The 20192-nt window shown below is 35.6% G+C and overlaps 1 long non-coding RNA gene across 1 annotated transcript; it reads left to right on the top strand.

Moving 5' to 3' along the window:
* Positions 1-221: 221 nt before the first annotated feature.
* Positions 222-9605, top strand: LOC141423895 (uncharacterized). The gene is made up of 4 exons (XR_012448658.1): positions 222-276; positions 965-1106; positions 1422-1595; positions 9523-9605. It is a non-coding gene; the product is annotated as an uncharacterized lncRNA (long non-coding RNA).
* Positions 9606-20192: the final 10587 nt, after the last annotated feature.

The following is a 20192-nucleotide window of genomic DNA, read 5'->3' as shown; positions in this document are numbered from 1 at the left end:
CCATTTATTAGCTGAGTAACCTTGAGCAAGTTACTAAACCTTCCAGTGCTTCATAAAACAGAAATAATAATAATAATAGTAACTACTTCAGAAAATGGATGTGAAGATGAAATATGGTAAAACATTCTTGGAACAGTGCTGAGAAAATAAAAGGTATTCAGCAAATGTTAACTTTTATTATTCTTCTATGAGTTGCTCATTTGGTATTCTTCTTCCTTTAGAAGGTCACTGATAAACTGCACATAAGAGAGAGGAGAGTGTCCAGGATGACATGAGGTATGGAAAATATGCTACATGAAGACTAGATAAAAGCTAGTGGAAGTGCTTTCACTGTGAAAACATGGAGAATATAGGCATATAAAGGATGCTTTGAGACATGAAAGAGATTTAGTAAGAAGAGGGAGTCAGTAATCTCCAGGTGACTTCACAAGTAGACCTAGCACAAATGCATGTAACCAAGAAGCAGATTTTGGAAGACTTTTCTAGTAATGTGAGTGATCGTCTTTTTTTTACCTGCCCAGTACAGACTTACCCTTCTTTGGAAACAGTACTCTGACTTGTCTTTGAGACGAGTTCTCGCTGACTCTAGATTTATCTAGATGATCAGGGTGGGATACATTCTCCCCTTGTCTCGCTCCAATTTGGACACTTTACTAAGCCTTGGCTAATCCGTTATTTAATCCCCCCAACACTGAGAATGGGGCAGGAGTGAAAACACAGTGCATATTATCTGTGAGCTTACTTCTTATATTAATACTCTGGGAGAGACTTTATCCTTATTTTAAATATTTTTCCCAATTAAATGCAGTTTTCCTAATGATTTTTTCTGATTCCATCCCGGAAAGTTGTAGTTATGTTAGCCAGGGTGAGTGTGCTTAGAGTCTGCCATTTTCACAACAGAGACACCATTTCCATCTTACTCTGTGTCTTGAAAGGGCTGACCTATGTGTTCTCTTTCCCTCAGGCGTAGGCTGAGAGTTGTAGGAGAGTCTCCACTCTCCTACGGAAGAGTATGCTGCTAGTTGTTGTCTTCCTGGGTCCAGCTCTGCAATATCACCAGGACCCTACTGCTCTCTTCTCTTGCTCAAAGGTTTTGGTGAATTCAGGTGACCCTTTCCATACAGCTGTATCTCTAGGTTCTGATTACTGCTCCCTTCCCTTGTCCTTTTCTACCTAGGAATGTTTTGGGCTTTTGTTTGTTTGTTTTTGAGACTGAGTCTAACCATGTAGCCTAAGCTGGCCTTGAACTCACAATTTGCCTGCCTCAGCTTCCAGAGTGGTGGGATCACAGATGTAAGCCACTATGCTCAGCATGCCTAGGCATGCTAATGGTACAATGCTTCATGCTTTCCTAATACTCTGCTTAATACATTACTCCCCTTAATTCTTCCAATTAGTGATTGTCATCTGTTTCTGTCTAGGATCCTGAATGATACAGAGGTACACATTTTCATACTCTCTGGCTTGTCATCTAAGCTTGCTGTGTTCAAAGACTATGCCACATCCTAGCAAAAGAAATCTGGCCACAGATCAAGCAGTGTTCAAGAACTGGAAGCTAAGGAAAAAGCCATTTAGAATTCAGCTTGAAGCTATTGGTAATTCAATCAAATACATCAGAGTGAAAATAATTAATCAAACTGGTAAAACATAATAATGGTAAAAAATTATTGTTGGAAATGTGTTGAACTTATTTGTTTTGTATTTTTCATCTATGCTGAGTCTTGGGTAACTCATTCTTGATGTCTTTGTAGAGATATTATTGAAAATGGTCCTGAAATCATTAATGAAAGATATGAAGAGCACTACTCTCTGGTTAAGTTGAACTTTTTACATCTTATGGAGCTAATGCATATATTGATTAAAAGTATGGCCTTGGATGTCAAAGAAGCCTGGATTTGACTCCTGAACTAATTACTAATGAGCTGCATGCCCTTGAGAAATTAAATTACTTTTCTAAACTCTACCTTCTCATTTAAAACTGAGGGTTGTAATAGTTTTACTATTATATTAAAGTATTGCACATAAACAGTAAAGAGTAAGTGCTCAATTACTATTAGTAGCATCATTGTTTACTAGACCATTGTCTTCACAAATAGGCATCATTTTATCATCCATATAAGGCTCATAAACTCAAAAGTCATAGGGGCAGTAGGAAATGTGAATGCATTAACATGAGTAGGCATAAGAAGCCATTTTGCCCACTTAACCCTTCCTTCATATTCCTGTTTGTGTGTGTGTGTGTGTGTGTGTGTGTGTGTGTGAGAGAGAGAGAGAGAGAGAGAGAGAGAGAGAGAGAGAGAGAGAGAGAGTGAGAGAGAGTAAAGAGAGAATTTCTCTACTTTAAAAGAAAACCCAAACCAGCCATGTGGGCTCTTGCTTCTTATTGCCTTTAAGGAATTGGACCAAGTATTGCTAGACTTTCTCAATAGAAAAAACACAATTTTTCAAGATAATTTGGAAATTTGAATTTTATGTGAAACCTCTCAATTAAAAAATATTGGCCCAATTTTTTTTTAAGGCCATGGCAGGAAAATGAAATACATCTAAAGACTACATTGTGCGTATAGAGCACCAATGTGTATTCTGCTCAAGGGGATTTAAAACCACCTGACTCTAATTAGACTAACTATGGAAGCAGGGAAATCAAAGGTAATTCTATCATTGATAGAATTCAAGATAAGATAACACTTGAGAAATTAGTGACGGCCTAACCCTTAACATGATGACCTTGGTCCCAGTAATGGCAGTTGAAGAAGGGAAGAGAGGTTTCACAATTACTAGACCCTCAACAGTAGCATAGGTCCTCTCGTCAAAGAAGCTAAGACAGGGAAATAGAGAAGGACCTGAGCCTTTACTTTTACTTGTCTTTTAGCTATCACAGTTAAATCACACTGTGCTAAAGGGGAATAGAAGGATCTCAGCCTGACCTCCTTTCTGTATTGCTTTTACACTTGCCTATGGGCTTCATTAAATGTGTAGGAAACAAGCTAGTCTTGGGAAGCTTATAGCTGGGCAGGGTCTGAAATAGGTTCCTACATCTTCATGGTTATTCCTTCCTAAAGAAGTGCTGGGGGCAAGAAAGAGTTAGGTGGGAATATGATGTCTTTGAAATCCTGCAACATCCCAAGGTTGTAATTAGCCCATCTGTGGGCTCGTAGTAGTTGGTGGGAGATGGAGAACTGTAGGATTCTGAGTTCTTCAGGAGGAATTTTTTTAACTTTATTGATTTTTCTTTAATTTTTATTATTCATTTATTCACGTGTGCATACACTGTTTGGGTCATTTCTCCGTGCTGCCCCCGCCCCTACCCTCTCCCCTCTCCCCGCTCCCTTCCAGGCAGAACCTGTTCTGTGCTTTTCTCCAGTTCCGTTGAAGAGTAGACATAAGCAATAATAAGAAAGACATGGCATTTTTGCTAGTTCAGATAAGGATAGCTATAAAGCCCTTCACAGATTTTACATATCCATTAGTTTATCTTTCCTTACACACTTTTTATTTTCTTCTCTCATTTCCTCTAAATTTATTCATTAAATGACTCCTCCATTCATTTTGTTGTTATTGTCTATTATGGCTAGACACTATGCCAGACACTACATTTACTTTGATACAAGGCAGTGTGTATAAAAATGTTGAATAATTACCCCAAATTAACACTTTCACAGGTCCAATGGAAATGGGTATATAACTTTTATCCTTCTCCTTCCCATATGATATAATGTCTCACTACCTTATAACTTCAGAATCCATCAACATTATAAGCATGGTTATGTTTAAATACACGTTCTTTGACTCTGAAGTAAGATTACTTGGATTTAATCTTGTTCCACTATTTTTACTAGTTGTGTGAGTTTAGGGACATTACTTAACTTTTCTATGTCTCTATGTATTTATATAATAGGATTAAAATAATTCTTGGCTTAGTATTGCAACAAGCAGTCACAGTATTTTGTGCATAGTTATTGCTTATTATAATATCTGGTAATAATGATATTACCTTCACAAATACATTTATACTATTAACAATTGTCTAATGGCTAGGTGTGTAGAAAACAGTGAACAAAACTGTAAACAGATTTAGATTGCATGGAAGACTAAGGTAATATTGAAATCATAAACAGAAACAGAAAAGCAAAAAAACCAATAAGAACAGGGGATTTTTGTTGGAGATATTTAAATCAACTCTCTTGATAGAGTAGCAACTTTTATACCTATCATGTGAATTTAATTGCTACAGACAGGAAATCAAGTCTCAGGTCTTCATGAAAAATCTTTATCCAGTAATTACTTCAGATCTATAATCAATTTGACCAATATTGGCAAACAGTTCTGAACTGCTGAACATAGTAGCTATGATGCTGTAGTATGACAATGACATAGACCAAAGGTGAATTAGGTTCATGCAGGGGGAATTGACATCCAGGATGGTAGGATTTGATGAACATGCCTCTCCTTCTCTCTGCTCTCTCTAATAATTTTTGCATTTTAGTTTTTTAATCTCTTCATGCTGCATGGACCATGCTTTATACCATAGAATTTCTTCAACACTATCCTGATTTTAAAAAATCTTGGCAAAGAGTCTGATTGATATTGCTTGAGTTTCATGCTCATCCGTGGTATCAATAACCATGGTGAGGGAAGGAGGAATGTATTGTTATTCATTCCTCAGGTTAGCACCTTCCCCAACAAGCAGGTTTTGGTTATAATACCAAAGGAAATAGTTATGGTGAATGGAAGGTAGCACAGATTTGGAAATGTTGTACAGTCAGCCACCCCAACTTATGTGCACCCCATGGAAGCTAGAAAGCAGGCAATAATCTCTCTTTGCCTATAATTTTTACAGAATACCATGATTGTTAGATTGATTATAAAGACAGTTGGACTATGATGACTAAAAATTTACTCTTAAGTTCATTTTTAGTGGCATCACATCAAACATCATCATTTTTCAATCATGTATCCTTATACAATTTCTCATGATACCCTGTTAGTGTACTGAAATCTATGTAGGAAATTCTACCAACTTCAAAAGGAATCATTAGTACTACTAACTTTTTTTTTAAAAAGCAGTAATTTATGGATAAGAATAAAAACTTGAGGACAAAAGGTAAAATGATATGGCATTTATGTGCATGATTCCACATACAAGATATGCACAGGAGTGGTCTTTAAATGGGAAGGGGTTAACACCCATAACTTACTGTGACACCTCGTAAGACTTCAGTGATGTGTATATTCCTCTCTTCCCTACCCTTTCTATTGGTGGAGGTTCAGGCATTAATGATCCAGTTTACATGCAAAGCTACATTCACCAGAACAGGTGTTTCACTCTGGTTTTTATACTATGCAATTTTTACTAGAGGGAAATGAGGACTTCTAGTCAGAGTATTCACATCTGTGTGGCTTGTATCATTATACAGAGTATTTCCATATCTGTATACCCCTTCTCTTCCTCCCACATAGCTCTGTAACTTGAACATTCTCTCTTCTACTTAATAAAAAAGAAAAATTTGAATTTATTTAAAACTTGTTCTCTAAAGGTATGATATCCATAAAAATTTGTGCAGTTACATTCATATTATTCAAATGTTTAGGGCATGCCTGCCTTGATGAACAATATATTATGATGAAAATTAAATTGTTTGATGATGAGTTTTTAAATATTCTAACATTTCAAGAAACACTTGGCTGATGAAAAGGCTGTCTATCTTGAAACGAATTATGATTTTATTTTACAACCAGCTCTTATGATCATCTTTTAACTCTAGGAATGAAACATTTAAATTTCAATTAAAAATTGAGATGCTTCTGCCTCCAATGATACACTTCATTCAGAGAGAATTTGTTAAGTTACTACAGAAAGTGGAATCCTGCACCAGTCAAATTAGATTGAATGCAGAATAACTTGATTATTGTCATAATATTATTATAATGAGGCCAATGGAAGATTTGTACTCTTGTATCAAATGTCTTCATAGAAAATGCGGTTGAGTCACACTTTTATCAAGATGATTTTAAATATTAATAATTTTGTGACTGAACTGAGAAATACGGAGCAAAGAAGTGATTTCTGTGAAGTGGCATATGGGATTTACCTGGGTTTCAGAAACTCAAACTTCTATGCACCCAATTTTTTCAACAAATAACATACATCAGTGGGAAGATGCTATTAAACTTTAGTGAAGACTTAAAAACAACTCTCTGCTCTTCCCTGTTTTGAGCTGGGAGGTAGCCTGGCTTGATGGTTGAAAGTAGATGCAGTCAAGAATTTATTTTTGGGCTTGGAATTCAACAAGGAGATCATTCTCTTTGTTATATTCAGGAGCACATTTAGGATGTGCATTATGTGGTGTGAAAATACTCATAAAACTTTGGGGGAAAATTCCCAGACACCATTACACAAGTGTAAAACAAACTACCTTACTCATTAAAAAAAGGAAAAAGCTTGATCCAGTAATACCACTCTTGGGGATATACCCAAAAGACTGTTACTCCAGAGGCACCTGCACATCCATGTTTATTGCAGCACTATTCACAATAGCCAAGTTATGGAAACAGCCAAGATGCCCCAGCACTGACGAATGGATTAAGAAAATGTGGTATCTATACACAATGGAATTTTATGCAGCCATGAAGAAGAACGAAATGTTATCATTCGCTGGTAAATGGATGGAATTGGAGAACATCATTCTGAGTGAGGTTAGCCTGGCCCAAAAGACCAAAAGTCGTATGTTCTCCCTCATATGTGGACATTAGATCAAGGGCAAACACAACAAGGGGATTGGACTTTGAGCACATGATAAAAGCGAGAGCACACAAGGGAGGGGTGAGGATAGGTAAGACACCTAAAAAATTAGCTAGCATTTGTTGCCCTTAACGCAGAGAAACTAAAGCAGATACCTTAAAGCAACTGAGGCCAATAGGAAAAGGGGACCAGGTACTAGAGAAAAGGTTAGATCAAAAAGAATTAACCTAGAAGGTAACACCCACGCACAGGAAATCAATGTGAGTCAATGCCCTGTATAGCTATCCTTATCTCAACCAGCAAAAACCCTTGTTCCTTCCTTTTATTGCTTATACTCTCTCTACAACAAAATTAGTAATAAGGGCAAAACAGTTTCTGCTGGGTATTGAGGGGGGGAGGGAGGGGGCAGAGTGGGTGGTAAGGGAGGGGGTGGGGGCAGGGGGGAGAAATGAACCAAGCCTTGTGTGCACATATGAATAATAAAAGAAAAAGGAAAAAGCAATAAAAGCACATTATATATATGTATGAAAATATCATAATGAAACCCATTATTTTATACAATTAATATGCCCTAATGAAAAAGAAAACACTGGGATGGTTCATTCTGAGCAGGATAATCACCTCTTGATTAAACTTCAATAGCACAATCAATTTTGAACTTAAAATAACTTAGATTTTCATTTATATTTTGATTGACACTTACAAGTTGTACAAATTTATGGGGTACCAAAATATGGATGCCAGGTTATGTTTCAACATATGTTCATATTACATAGTATTCAAATAGGACAAGCATATTTATTCCCCAAATATCATTTCTTTCAGGTGAAAAAATTCAAAATCTTTTCTTCTAGCATTTTTTAAATACAGAGTACTTTCTTGTTGTTATCTGCGGTCATACTACTATGGAATAGAGGAATAGAACAACAATTTACTTCTCCTTTCCATCTGTAACTTAGAACCTGTTGCCTAACATGTCCCCATCTTTTCCTCCCTAGCATTCTTCCCAGCTTCTGTGGTCACTATTTTACTCACAACTTCTATCAAAATAAAAATTTTTATATTCTACATATGAGTGAGCTAATGCAGTCTGTCTTTCTGTGCTTATTTCACTTAACATAATGACCTTTAGATCATCCATGTCATCACAAATGACAGGATTTTATCCTTTTTTATTCCTAAATAATATCCTATTATGTCTATATATCATGTTTCTTAATCTATTCGCCAGTGATGAACACTTAGGCTGTTTCCATGTCTTAACTATTGTGATTAATGTCATAATAAACATGGGTGTGCAGATGCTTGTTCAACATACTGACTTAATTTTCTCTGTGTATGTAACCAGTAAAGGGATTGCTGAATCATATAGTTCTACTTTTAATTTCAGGGTACCTCCATATTGCTTTCCATAATGACCATACTAATGTACATTTCCACCAATAATGTTTAACATTTTTCTTTCTCCACATCCTAACTAGCATTTGTTATCATTTATATTTTTAATAATACTGATTCTTATTGGGGTGAGATAATATCTCATTGAGTTTTTGGTTTGCATTTCCCTGAAAATTAGTGGCATTGAGTATTTCTTCAGTAGCTGTTGACCAGACATATGTCTTTTTAAAGAGAAATGTCTATTTACATCTATTGGCCTCTTTTTTTTTAATGGAGTCTTGCTATGTTGCTGTCAGGCAACTCAAATGGTTTAAACTCCTGAGCTCAAACGGTCTTCTCTCCTTACCCTTCTGAGTAACTGGGCCTTTAGGCATGAGTCACCATGCCCAACTATTACCCATGTTAAAATCAGATTGTTGTTATGTCTTACTATTGAGTCGAGTCCTTATTTATTCTGGATATCAACTCCTTGGTTAATATTCCATGCATGGAATGCAAGAATTTTATCTCATTTTGTAGGTGGCCTTTTCACTCAGTTGATTGCTTCCTTTGCTGTGCAGAAAATTGTTCATTTGATAGAATTTTATTTGTCTAAAAATAGACAAAATGCTTTTGTTGACTATCCTTTTGGGGTCTTATCAAAATCCTTACCTATTCAATATCTTGAAGTTTTACTCTATGGTTTCTAATAGTTTCACAGTTTGTCTTATATTACAGTCTTTAATCATCTTTGTGTTGATTTTTGTATATGCTAAGTGTTAGGAGACTGATTTCATTCTTCTGCATGTGGATATCCAATTTTGCCAGCACTATTGATTTTTGTTTTGTCTTGTTTTTGTTTTCTTTTTTAAAATTCTTATTCTTGTAGTACGGGGGGTATAATGTGACATTTACAAAAGTTCTTACAATGTATCAGTTGAATTCACTCCCTCCATCATTCTCCTTTATGACCTTTCACCTCAATCCTGGAATAGTTTCAACTGGTCTCTTTTCCCCCTTTTCATACATGAGCACATAATATTTTCACCATTTCACCCTCCTGCACCCTTTCCTTGTGTCCTCTCCACTCTCACTGGTACCAACCCTGAGACAGGACTTGTTTTGCCTTCCTGGGATGGACGAATTCAGGTTATTATATACATATATATACACACATGGAAATGTCACAGTGAGACACCCTGCATAGCTATATTAAAACAGAACTATTTATTTAAGAGTCAGTCCTTTCCCCAGTGCATGTTCTTACCACTCTTGTCAACTAGCAGTTGGTTGTAGATGCATTATTTGTAGGCTTTCTATGCTATTTCATTGTTCTTTGGTGTATTCTATACATAAGATCATGCCATCTGAGAACAATAAAATTTTGACTTCTTATTTTCTAGCTTGGATGCCCGTTATTTCATTCTCTTGCCTGATTGTTCTGACTAGGAGTTCAAGGATCATTTTGAATGAAAGCAGTGAAAGTGAGTATCCTTGTCTAGTTCCAGAGATAAAAAAGAAAGCTTTCAGCATTTCCCCATTCAGTCTAATGTTAACTGTGACCTTGTTATATGACCTTTGTTATGTTGAGATACTGCTCCTTCTGAACCTAATTTATTCAAAGTTCTTCTTATGAAAGGATGTTGAATTTTATCAAATGTTTTATCTACATCTATTTAGATGACCATATGGGTTTTGTTTTTCGTTCAATTGATATGAGGTATTATGTTTATTGATTTGCATATGTAGAACCATCCTTTCCAACTTGATATAAATCTCACTTGATCATGGTAAAGGATCTTTTTAATGTGCTGTTGGATTCAGTTTGCACCTGTGTTTATTAAGGATTTTGACTTACAGCATTATTTATTTATTTACTTTTTGATGTGTCCTTATGTGGTTTTCATATCAAGCATCATGGAATGAGTTTGGATGATTTTCTCTTCCTCAATATTTTATAATGATTTAAGAAGAATGGGTATTAATTATTTAAATGTTTGGTAGAAATCAGCAGTGAAGCCATTTGGTCCTAATCTTTTCTTTGATGAGAGATTTTTATGACCAGTTTGATTTCTTACTCTCTTATTAGGTTGAGGTTTTGTACTTCTTCATGATTAAATGTTGATAAGGCATTATGTGTTCAAGAATTTGTCCATTTCTTCTAGGTTAGAAGATTTTTTTGGCATATGAATGTTCATAAGTTCCTAATGAAACTTTGCATTCCTTTGCTATCATCGAAATGTTCTTTTCCACATCTTACTTATTTATCTATTTATTGGTAGTATTGTGGTTTGAACTCAGGGTCTCACACTTGGTAAGCAGCCACTGAACTGTTTGAACCACCATTCCACCCTCCCTTTTTGCTTTACTTATTTTTAAACAGAATATCCTGCTTATACTCAGGCTCTCTGGACTGCAGTCCTTCTTCTTATGGTTCATGTGTAGCTGGGATGACAGACACCCCCCCCCCCACACCCAGCTTTGTATTCATCGAGATGGGGGCTCATGAACTCCCATAGCTCAGAGTGTACTCAAACCTCAGTCTTCCTGATCTCCAGCTTCTAAGTGACTAATATCTAAGGTGTGAAATGCCATGCCCAGCTCACTTCCTATTTTATTTATTTTCATCTTCTCTCTTTTTCCCTTGTTCAGCTATGGGTTTGTGAATTTATCTTTTCAGAAAAAAGCAACTATTCACTTCGTTGATTTTCATATGTTTTTGGTCTCTATTGCATTTATTTCTAATCTAATCTTTGATAACTTTTTGCCTTCTACTAATTCAAGTTTTGGTTTATTCTTGTCTTTCTAGTTCTTAAGGAGCCATGATAGATCTTTTTAAAAACTGAGATTTTATTTTAATCCAGGTGTTGATTGCCATAATCTTCCTTCTTGCTACTGCTTTTGCTTTTGCAAAAACAATCATACAGTTATTTTTATTTCTGTTTACATTCTCATTTGTTTCAAGAAAATTTTTTAATTTCCTTCTTAATTTCTTAATTGATCCATTGGTTATTTAGAAGCATGCTATTAGATTTCCCTGTATTTGTGTAGTTTACATAGTTTCTTGTTCTTCATTTCTAGTTTTATTGCATATTGATTGGAAAAGATATTTAATATGATTCCAATTAAGAAAATTGTTGAGACTTGCTTTGTGTCTTACCATATGATCCATACTGGAGGGTGTCCCATGTACTGGTGAGAAGAACGTGAATCTAAAGCTATTCTGTCAGTGTTGATTTGTTCTGGTAGAGGATGCAGTTTAACTTCACTATTTCTTTGTGGATTTTCATCTGAAGAATGTGTCCTTTGCTGAAAGTGAGGTGTTGAAGTCCCTTGTTATTATTGTAAAAGAGTCTATCTCTTTCCTTAGGTCTATTGATGCTTATTTTGCATATTTAAGTGCTCTGATAGTGGATGAATATATATTTATAATTATTTCCTCTTGCTGAATTGGGCTTTTTATCATTATACAATGATTTGCCTTGTCTCTTTTTACTATGTTTTATTTTAAGTGGGTGTTTTTTCTGATGTAAGTATGGACACTCCCGCTTTTTAAAAATTCCACTTGCATGATAAAGCAGTTTCTACTCATTCACTTTTGGGAAATGTGTATTCTTAGCTGTAAAGTGAATTTTCTATATGCAATATAGAGTTAGGTCTTGTTTTTTAATTTATTTAGTCACTATATTTTAATTGGAGAATTAAATTCATTTGCTTTGAGGGTAATTATCAATAGGTAAGGTCATACTGATTCCATTGTGCCATTGGTTCTCTAGGATTTTTTTTTTTTGGCACCTTTCTCTCTTTTTCCTTCTATCAGTGTCTTCTTTTTTGATTAAGTGATTTTTTTCCTAGTACCATATTTTGATTACTTGATTTATTATTTTTGGTATGTCTAGTACAAGGTGGTTTTTTGGTGGGGCTTACTATGAGAGTTACCAAAAATCTTCTGATTACAGTAAACTATTTTGAAATAACACATTAACATTTACTGTAAAGGCAGGAAAAACAAAAAGACAAGAGAAGGAAAAAATACTAATGAAATTCTACATTTACATGCTTTCCTCTCCACATTTTCATTTTTTGATGTCCCATCTTACATTTTATATGGCCTATCTCTTAACATATTAAAGCAATTACTATCTTAGTCATCCTAGTAAGTATATAAATTGTTTGCACATCCCATTTACAATGTTAGGACATTCTTGATTTGTCTGTATATTCTTCATTACTTTTTTCTTTTTTCTCCAACTGTCTATTTTTAAATAGTCCACTTCTAAGTTACTGATTCTTTCTATTTGAATTGTTTTGTTATTGATATCTTCATTTATACTTTTCATTTTGTTTAGCATAATTTTTAACTCAAGGATTTTTTGTTTTGTAAAAAAAGTACTTCAATTTCTCTGATGACTTTCTCTAATCAAGTTATCAATCATTTTTCTGTGTTTTCTTGAAGTTTGTTGAGTTTTCTTAAAACAGCTATTTTAAGTCTCTATCAGAGAGATTATACATATTGAGTATTTTACAGGAACCTTATTTTGTTCACTAAGTGAGATCATGGTCCCCTGATGGTTCCTAGTGCTTGTTGGTATACAACAGCATCTGCACATTAAAGGATTAGGTATTTATGCAAGTCTTTATAATCTGGATTTTGTTGTGCCTGTCTTTCCAGAAATTCTGCTTATTTTCTTTCAGCCTATGATCCCTGCTGCTGTTTGAGCACTTGATCAGGTTCTAAATCCAGAGTTCCTCTAAGTCCAATGTTGTGGTGGTATCTATTGCTTTTTCAGCACTAAAATTCCTCTATGCCCAAGTTTTTGTTCTGCTTCTCCCAAATCTGTAGTTGGTGTGTTATCTAAGATGGACTTAAAGAATGCCAAAAAAAATGTAGTCTACCCATTAAGATCTCTGCCTGCTTGAAGCCCAGGTGTCTTATCCACAGTCACTGGTTTGCAATCCAGTATTATTCACCAAGAGGACAATGCCTTCCTCTGTGTTATGCTGCCTGGGGTTATGAGAGAGCTGATGTGAGAGCAATCCTGTGGCCAATAATGCTGCAATAGTGGTTTGTACCTGGAGCCCACAGCCTGGCAAAACAAGTGCTGTCCTGGGATAGGATCAATACTGTGGTGCTGTTGCATGCCTCCTGGTGTGCTGTGCTCCTGGCCCAAGACCAGTGCAGCCAGCTGCAGATGATGCTGGCCAGAATACAGTTCCATCCAATTGGAGTCATATATCTCTGCCTGACAATAAGATAGATACAGAAGCTCTGTCATTGGACACTGGCTTGAGTACTGTAGCTGTTGGGATCTACCTGGTACTGGGTTTCACCAGCCTGGCACTGAGTTCCATAGTGAAGTCCTGTGCTAACTTTCCTGTCATACCCTCCAGTGGATGGATGGGAAGTTTTTCTGGACTGTGCTGCCCAAGGTTGTGAAATGGGTGGTGGCAGCAGTCCCTTGGCCAACTCAGATCCAGAAGCTTGTTCTGCAGGCACTGGCCTGGGGTAGGGGTGATATGGCTTTTCTTCATACTTGGTTTCACTGTGATGGGTTTGGTACTGGTTTCTAAGTATAAGGCTTGAATTTATTTCCCTCTCTCCCATGTGTTAGGCTTCTCTCTACCTACTGCATTGCTTGGAGTTGGAGGACAGATGATGTAGGCAACTCTTCTCTTTCTGCTTTCTTTATTGTATTCTTTCTTATTGTTATGCTAAAACTAGATACTGTGATCTCTCACCTGATATCCTTATCACTGTAAGTTAGTTTCATGCATGAATAGTTGTTCAAATTGATATTTCTGTAGGGAGATGATTGCTAGAGGGTCATACTTTACTGACACCTTGCTCTGACTCTTCCTGAACTATTAATACAAGGCACTTATGCACACCAAGGGAGCTAAAAAGGTTATTTAAAGGATGTAAGTGGGGTGAAAATAACTAACTAGATTGCAAACTTCTTTAGGGCAAGGAAAATGTTTAACCTTATCCAGTCTCAATCTTACTCATTGATATTCAGACCTAGATTGAGAAATAAATAAGAAAGAATATAAAATAAATGTATTAATTGAGGGTGTAAAGCTAGTTCTTATACTGCCTGCATTAACAATGAGAATACAGTATAAACAATTTGATGGCTCCAAGTCCTTAGTTGGTCTTGAATGACAGCTTTGTGAATGAAAAAAGCTAAAGCTACTTAGAACTCTATAGGTAATGAACACCCAGAGAACCAAACTTTCTGAAACTCTTAGGTATAACTAGTTTTATGAGAATCATGAGTGTGCATGTGTGGAGCCATTTCCAAAGTGGGACTCTCAGAACATTTTTCTTCATAGTACTAAACGTTAAGCATCATAGTAAGGGAGAAAGGTTCCCTGCTTCAATAAAATTGAAAACACTAGGTTAAATGTAAACAAACACAATTGCATAGAGTCCTTGATTGATATTTGAGTAGTAAATGAGAATCCAGAGAGAATAGACATACTCTTTTCCCAAACTTATTTGAACACAGAACTGTTTCATTTATCATGTTTATTTGTCATAGAATTGTTTAGTTTGGAAGGCATATGGTAATATCTCTTGAAATAACATTTATGTGGGACACAATTTAAGAAGCAGTGGCCTAGAGAATTAGTTAAAGCCAAATTTAGTCATGAGGCAAATTCATCCTCCTTTGTAAAAAGCAGCAGGATTAATTTATCTCTGTGACATGTGAAATATTGTCATGATGCAGATAAGGACAATGACAGTTACAGGTAAAATGTATTGAATATTTGCCAGTGTGTTGAGCACACTGTATCATCTCATTTAACTTTAATGTACTCTTTTAAAAGAGTTCAAAACTGAGAGGCTACTATTTAGAAATTTAATTTGCTCATTCAAGGATTGAGTAGATCTGGTGTTAAGCCGAACCTTAGGCTGTACCACTGCACTGTCTGATCTCCTTAGAAGTAGAATTTTACAAGTAGTTAGTACAAGTAATAGTAGAATTAGTGCTGGGTGACAACTCTGCCATTTTTCACTCTTTATATATACATACATACATATAATTGTATATAATTAATGTTTTTAAATGTGCAGAAAAGTAGAGGTAACAGAATTATTTCCTCCTATATTCACATACTATATTTCACAATGCTTAACAATTTACCACGTATGTGTATGTATGCTATGTATTTCTACATTTGTGTGTATTAGTGTATCCCAGTCAGTTATGATTTCTCGTCATCTCCTTTCTCCTTTCAACTCATTTATCTCCTCTGTCTTTTTAATTCAACTCAGTTAGTTTCTGAAAGCATCCTTACTTTTGGGCAAGGATGTCCCAAGAGTATCTAGACCTTTCCTTCTTCAGGCCTGGAATCAACTTTCTTCCAGGAGTTCAACTTCTGTTAAAATAAATGATGTTTAGAGGCCAAATTCTAATATTGGGATGATACTGCCATGAAACTCATAGTAAACCATGCAAAGATGTATTAGGTGTGAATGTCTCTGTGTGTGTGTATGTGTGAAATCATAACATCACATTGATTTTAAATTTATATTCAACTTATTTGAATTCATCCTTGTGTCTTTCTTTTATTCTTAGCTAAAAATACATATTTCTAATCAAATTGACATATTATTTATTTATTATTATCATTTTGTTGTTGGCAGTACATTGTGACATTTATAAAAGTTTTTATAATATATATCAGAGCTGAATTCACCCTCCTTTTCATTCTCCTTTATCCCCTTCTCCCCATCCCTGGAATAGTTTCAACATGTCTCATTTTTCCATTTTTATACATGAGTAAATAATATTTCTATTCCATTCAGCCTTCTACAGCCTTTCTTTAAATGCTCTCCACTTCTGCTGATACAAACCCCCAGACAGGACTTGTTTTACCTTCCTGTTCTCCAGGTTTGAGGAAAGGCATTTTTATTTATTTGAGATAATATACAGGAATTTTTACTGTGACATTTCCATGTATATATGTATTATAACCCAAATTGGTTCGTCCTCTCTATTTTTCTCCTTTCAACCTTTGTCCCCTTCTTATGTTGATTTCACCAAGTTTAAAACTTCTGTATTCATTCTTGTACAGAAAGTACATCAATCATATCTTCTTAACTTCCTTCTTTTACAATCCCTTTCTCATTAATGACCTTATACTAATATCACTTATATTTGTATTTTGTCTATTTCCCTCATTTGAGAGAAAACTTCTGACCTTTGTTTTTCTGATCCTGGTTTACTTCACTTAACCTGATGTCTTTTAATTGCATCCATTTACCTTCAAACTATCTGGTTTCATTCTTCCTTATGGCTGAATAAAACTCCATTGTGTGTATGTGTGTGTGTGTCTGTGCTTGTGTATACATATCACATTTTCTTAATCCACTCATCAATTGTACGGCATCTGGGTTATTTTCATAGCTTGGCTACTATGAACAGTGCTGCAATAAGCATCAATGTGCAAGTGTCTTTATTGAGTCTTGACTTAACATTAATTCAGGTATATCCCTAGCAGTGGTATCACTGGGTCATATGTCAGTTCTATTTTTAGTTTTTTGAGGACCCTCCATATTGTTTTTCATAGTGGTTGTACTAATTTACAATCCTACCACCCATGTATGAGAGTTCCTGTTTCTCCACATCCTTGCCTATATTTGTTGTTTGTGTTCTTGATGGTAGTCATTTGAACAGGAGTGAGGTAGAATCTTAATGTGATTTTGCATCTCCTTTACAGCCAGAGATGTTGAGCATTTATTCATGTGTTTTTGGCCATTTGGACATCTTCCTTTGAAAAAGTTCTGTTCATTTAATTTGCCCATTTCTTCATTCATCTTCATTTTTGAGGAGATTAGTTTTTTTTTAATCTACCTGCATATTTTGGTTATTAATCTCTTATCAGATGTATATCTGGCACAGATTTTTCTCCCATTCTGTGGGCAGCCTCTTCAATCTGGTGACCATTTCTTTTGTTGTGCAGAAGCTTTTTAATTTTTTGTATTCCCATGTCAATCCCTTCTCTTAGTTGCTGAGTCATTTGAGTTCTATTTAGGAAGTTATTGCCTATGCCCGTTAATTACAGTGTGTTCCCTGCTCTTTCTTTTAGTTTCAAGGTTAGGTCTTATATCAAGGTCCTTAATCCACTTTGAGTTAGTACTTATACAGGGTGAAAGACAAGGATGTAGTTTCAGTTTTTTGCATGCAGATATCCAATTTTCCCAGCAATATTTGCTGAAGAGATTGTCTTTTTCCATCATAAGGAAAATCCTTCAACAAAATTTAACATCCTTTCATGATGAAAGCTCTTATGAAACCCAGAATAGAAGGCATGTACCTCAACAAAATAAAGACTATATATGACAAGCCTGTATCCAACATAATACTAAGTGGAGAAAAACTGAAACCATTTCCCCTAAAGTAAGAAAAGAGACTAATTTACCATAGTCTTGGAATTCCTATCCAGAGCAGAAAGACAGGAAGAAGAAACAAAAGGAATTCAAATAGGAAAGGAAGATGTCGAACCATCTCAATTTGCAGATTACATGATCTTATACCTAAAACACTCAGAAAATTCCACCAAGAAACTCCTACACATCATTAACACCTTTAGCAAGGTAGCCTCATACAAAATCAATTCACAAAAAAATCAGTAGCCTATCTATATGCCAACAGCAAACTGACTGAGAAAGAATATAGGAAAACAATTCCATTTACAATAGCCTCAAGAAAATAATAAAATACCTAGGAATAAACTTAACAAAAGTAGTCTGAGACCACTACAATGAAAACTATAAAACATTGAAGAAAGAAATTGAAGAAGACTGCAGAAGATGGAAAGATCTCCCGTGTTCATGGATTAGTAGAATCAATATTATGAAAATGGCTATACTACCAAAAGCAATCTACATGTTCAATGCAATCTCCATCAAAATTCCAATGACAGACATCCTAGAGATTTAAAAATCAACCCTAAAGTTCATTTGGAAGCATGGAAGAGCACAAATAGCCAATGCAATACTGACGCTGGAGATATCACAATACCCAACTTCAAACTATACTACAGAGCCATATCAATAAAAACAGCATGGTACTAGCACAAAAACAGTCATGAAGACCAGTGGAACAGAATAGAAGACCCAGATATGAATCCACGCAGCTATGTCCACCTGGTTTTTGACAAATTATTTACTTACATTTCTATTATACTTATAAAACATTCCTAGACTGAATTTTAAAATGCTGGTTTTTTTCTTTTTTTGCCAACCTTGAGCCACACTCCAGTCCTTTTTTGCTTTAGTTATTTTTTCAGGTAGTGTCTCCTCCTTTTGCTGGGTGTTGGCTTCAGACCACAATTCTTCTAGCCATGCCACCCATGCAGATGAACCAATACACCCTGGCTTGTTTGTTAAGATGGGTTCTTTATAACTTTTTTCCCATTGACATCAAATCATGATCCTCTCTATCTCTGCCTCCTGATTAGCTGAGATTATAGGTGTGTACCATTACACCTTAACTGAATGAATTTCTTGCAGTTCTTTTAGTCCTGTATGCATATATCATAATTTATATTCAGTTAATGAACAAAAGAACAGATGGCCATTATTTTATCTGTGTTATGCTACTTCTACTGACATTTTTAATATACAGAATATTCATATGGTTCAAGAATAACGATTATATGAAATGATACTCTCAGAAAATTCTCTTTTTTTTCATGTTCTCTTCATTCCAAACATCCTGAACTAATGTTCTTATTAGTTTTTATTTATCTTTCCCACAGATTTCTAATGGAAGCATGTGTGTACATACTATTCCTTCCTTTTTGCATACAGTGCAGCCCTTCTCTGTGTCTGCGTGATTCACTTCACTGTGGATCTTGAAGCTCACTCTGCGATAGTACACAGAGCCCTCCTGGTCCCTGTGCAGCCACAGGAGAGTCTGCTGTGGGTTTCTTCCTCCATTTTCACAGCCAATTCCCTGCGGTGGGTGTTTGTGTTGTTTTCAAGTGTTCATTATTACAAATCGTGTGGCAAAGTGACTTCACAACAGTTTGTACAGAAACAATGTCACAAATGATGTTTAGGTTTACCTGCATTCACCACCCCCGTTTTACATGAATCATAGAACAAAACATACTGCATTCTACATTTCCCATTCCTAGGTCTCAGCCTGAAGTAGTGAGAGGAAAGAACATTTTCTGTGTCCTGTGAGAACTGGAATATGCTGGGCAGGAAAGCTGAACTTGCTATGGTCATGAAGGGATGCAGCCACCTCCATAGCACAGTGCAGAAGCAAAGACAACACAGGGGAAGACATATCTTAATCCAGCCTTTGATAGTCTCTTGGGTTGCAGTACATAGAAAATAGCTCCCAGGGCTCAGAAAAGTAAAGGGAAGGATGTCACAGATCAAGAGTACAAACAGAGAATTCGCATACAGTTAGAGACTCCAAGGTAAGAAGTTTGGAGAGTCAGGATCCATATGATTAAAAAAGTGTAAGTATTTCTTGGTTTGGCTTGATTCCCTGGTAGTCCTTATCTTGTCTTCAGTGAGTCCTTGGGATGCCTCTCTCTCTCTCTTTTTTTTTTTCTAAACTGGGAATATCTCAAGACTCTCTGTGTATCTTTACATTTAACTCAGCATTTGAAATGTAAGAAACACAAAACCATTGTAGAGCAAATGACAAGTACTGAAAACTTATTTTCCCCTTCAGTGCTTCCCTTTCCCACTTCTTTTGAGAAGTGGTGAATAACTCAGACTTTGGAGTCAAAAGTTCTGCATTCTTCTGTTGGCTCCTACTTACTAGCTCTGTGAGCATGAACAAATTACTTAAACTCTCTAAGTCACAGCTTCTTTACCTATAAAATGGAAACAATAACAGTATTAAACTCAAAGTATTCTTGTGAGGCTTAAATGAAATACTGTAAATTTCTGTCTATATAAAAAATGCTCAAAAATATTATATGCAAAATGAGTCAATGTCCTAAATGTAAGAGCTAAAATCCTAAGACTATTTAGAAGAAAACAGAGGTAAATATTTGAGACCTTAGGTTTGACAATTTTTTCTTATATATGTCACCAAAA

Source organism: Castor canadensis, chromosome 6, assembly GCF_047511655.1.
Source record: "Castor canadensis chromosome 6, mCasCan1.hap1v2, whole genome shotgun sequence".
NCBI lineage: Eukaryota > Metazoa > Chordata > Mammalia > Rodentia > Castoridae > Castor > Castor canadensis.
This window is presented reverse-complemented; position numbering and strand designations above follow the sequence as displayed.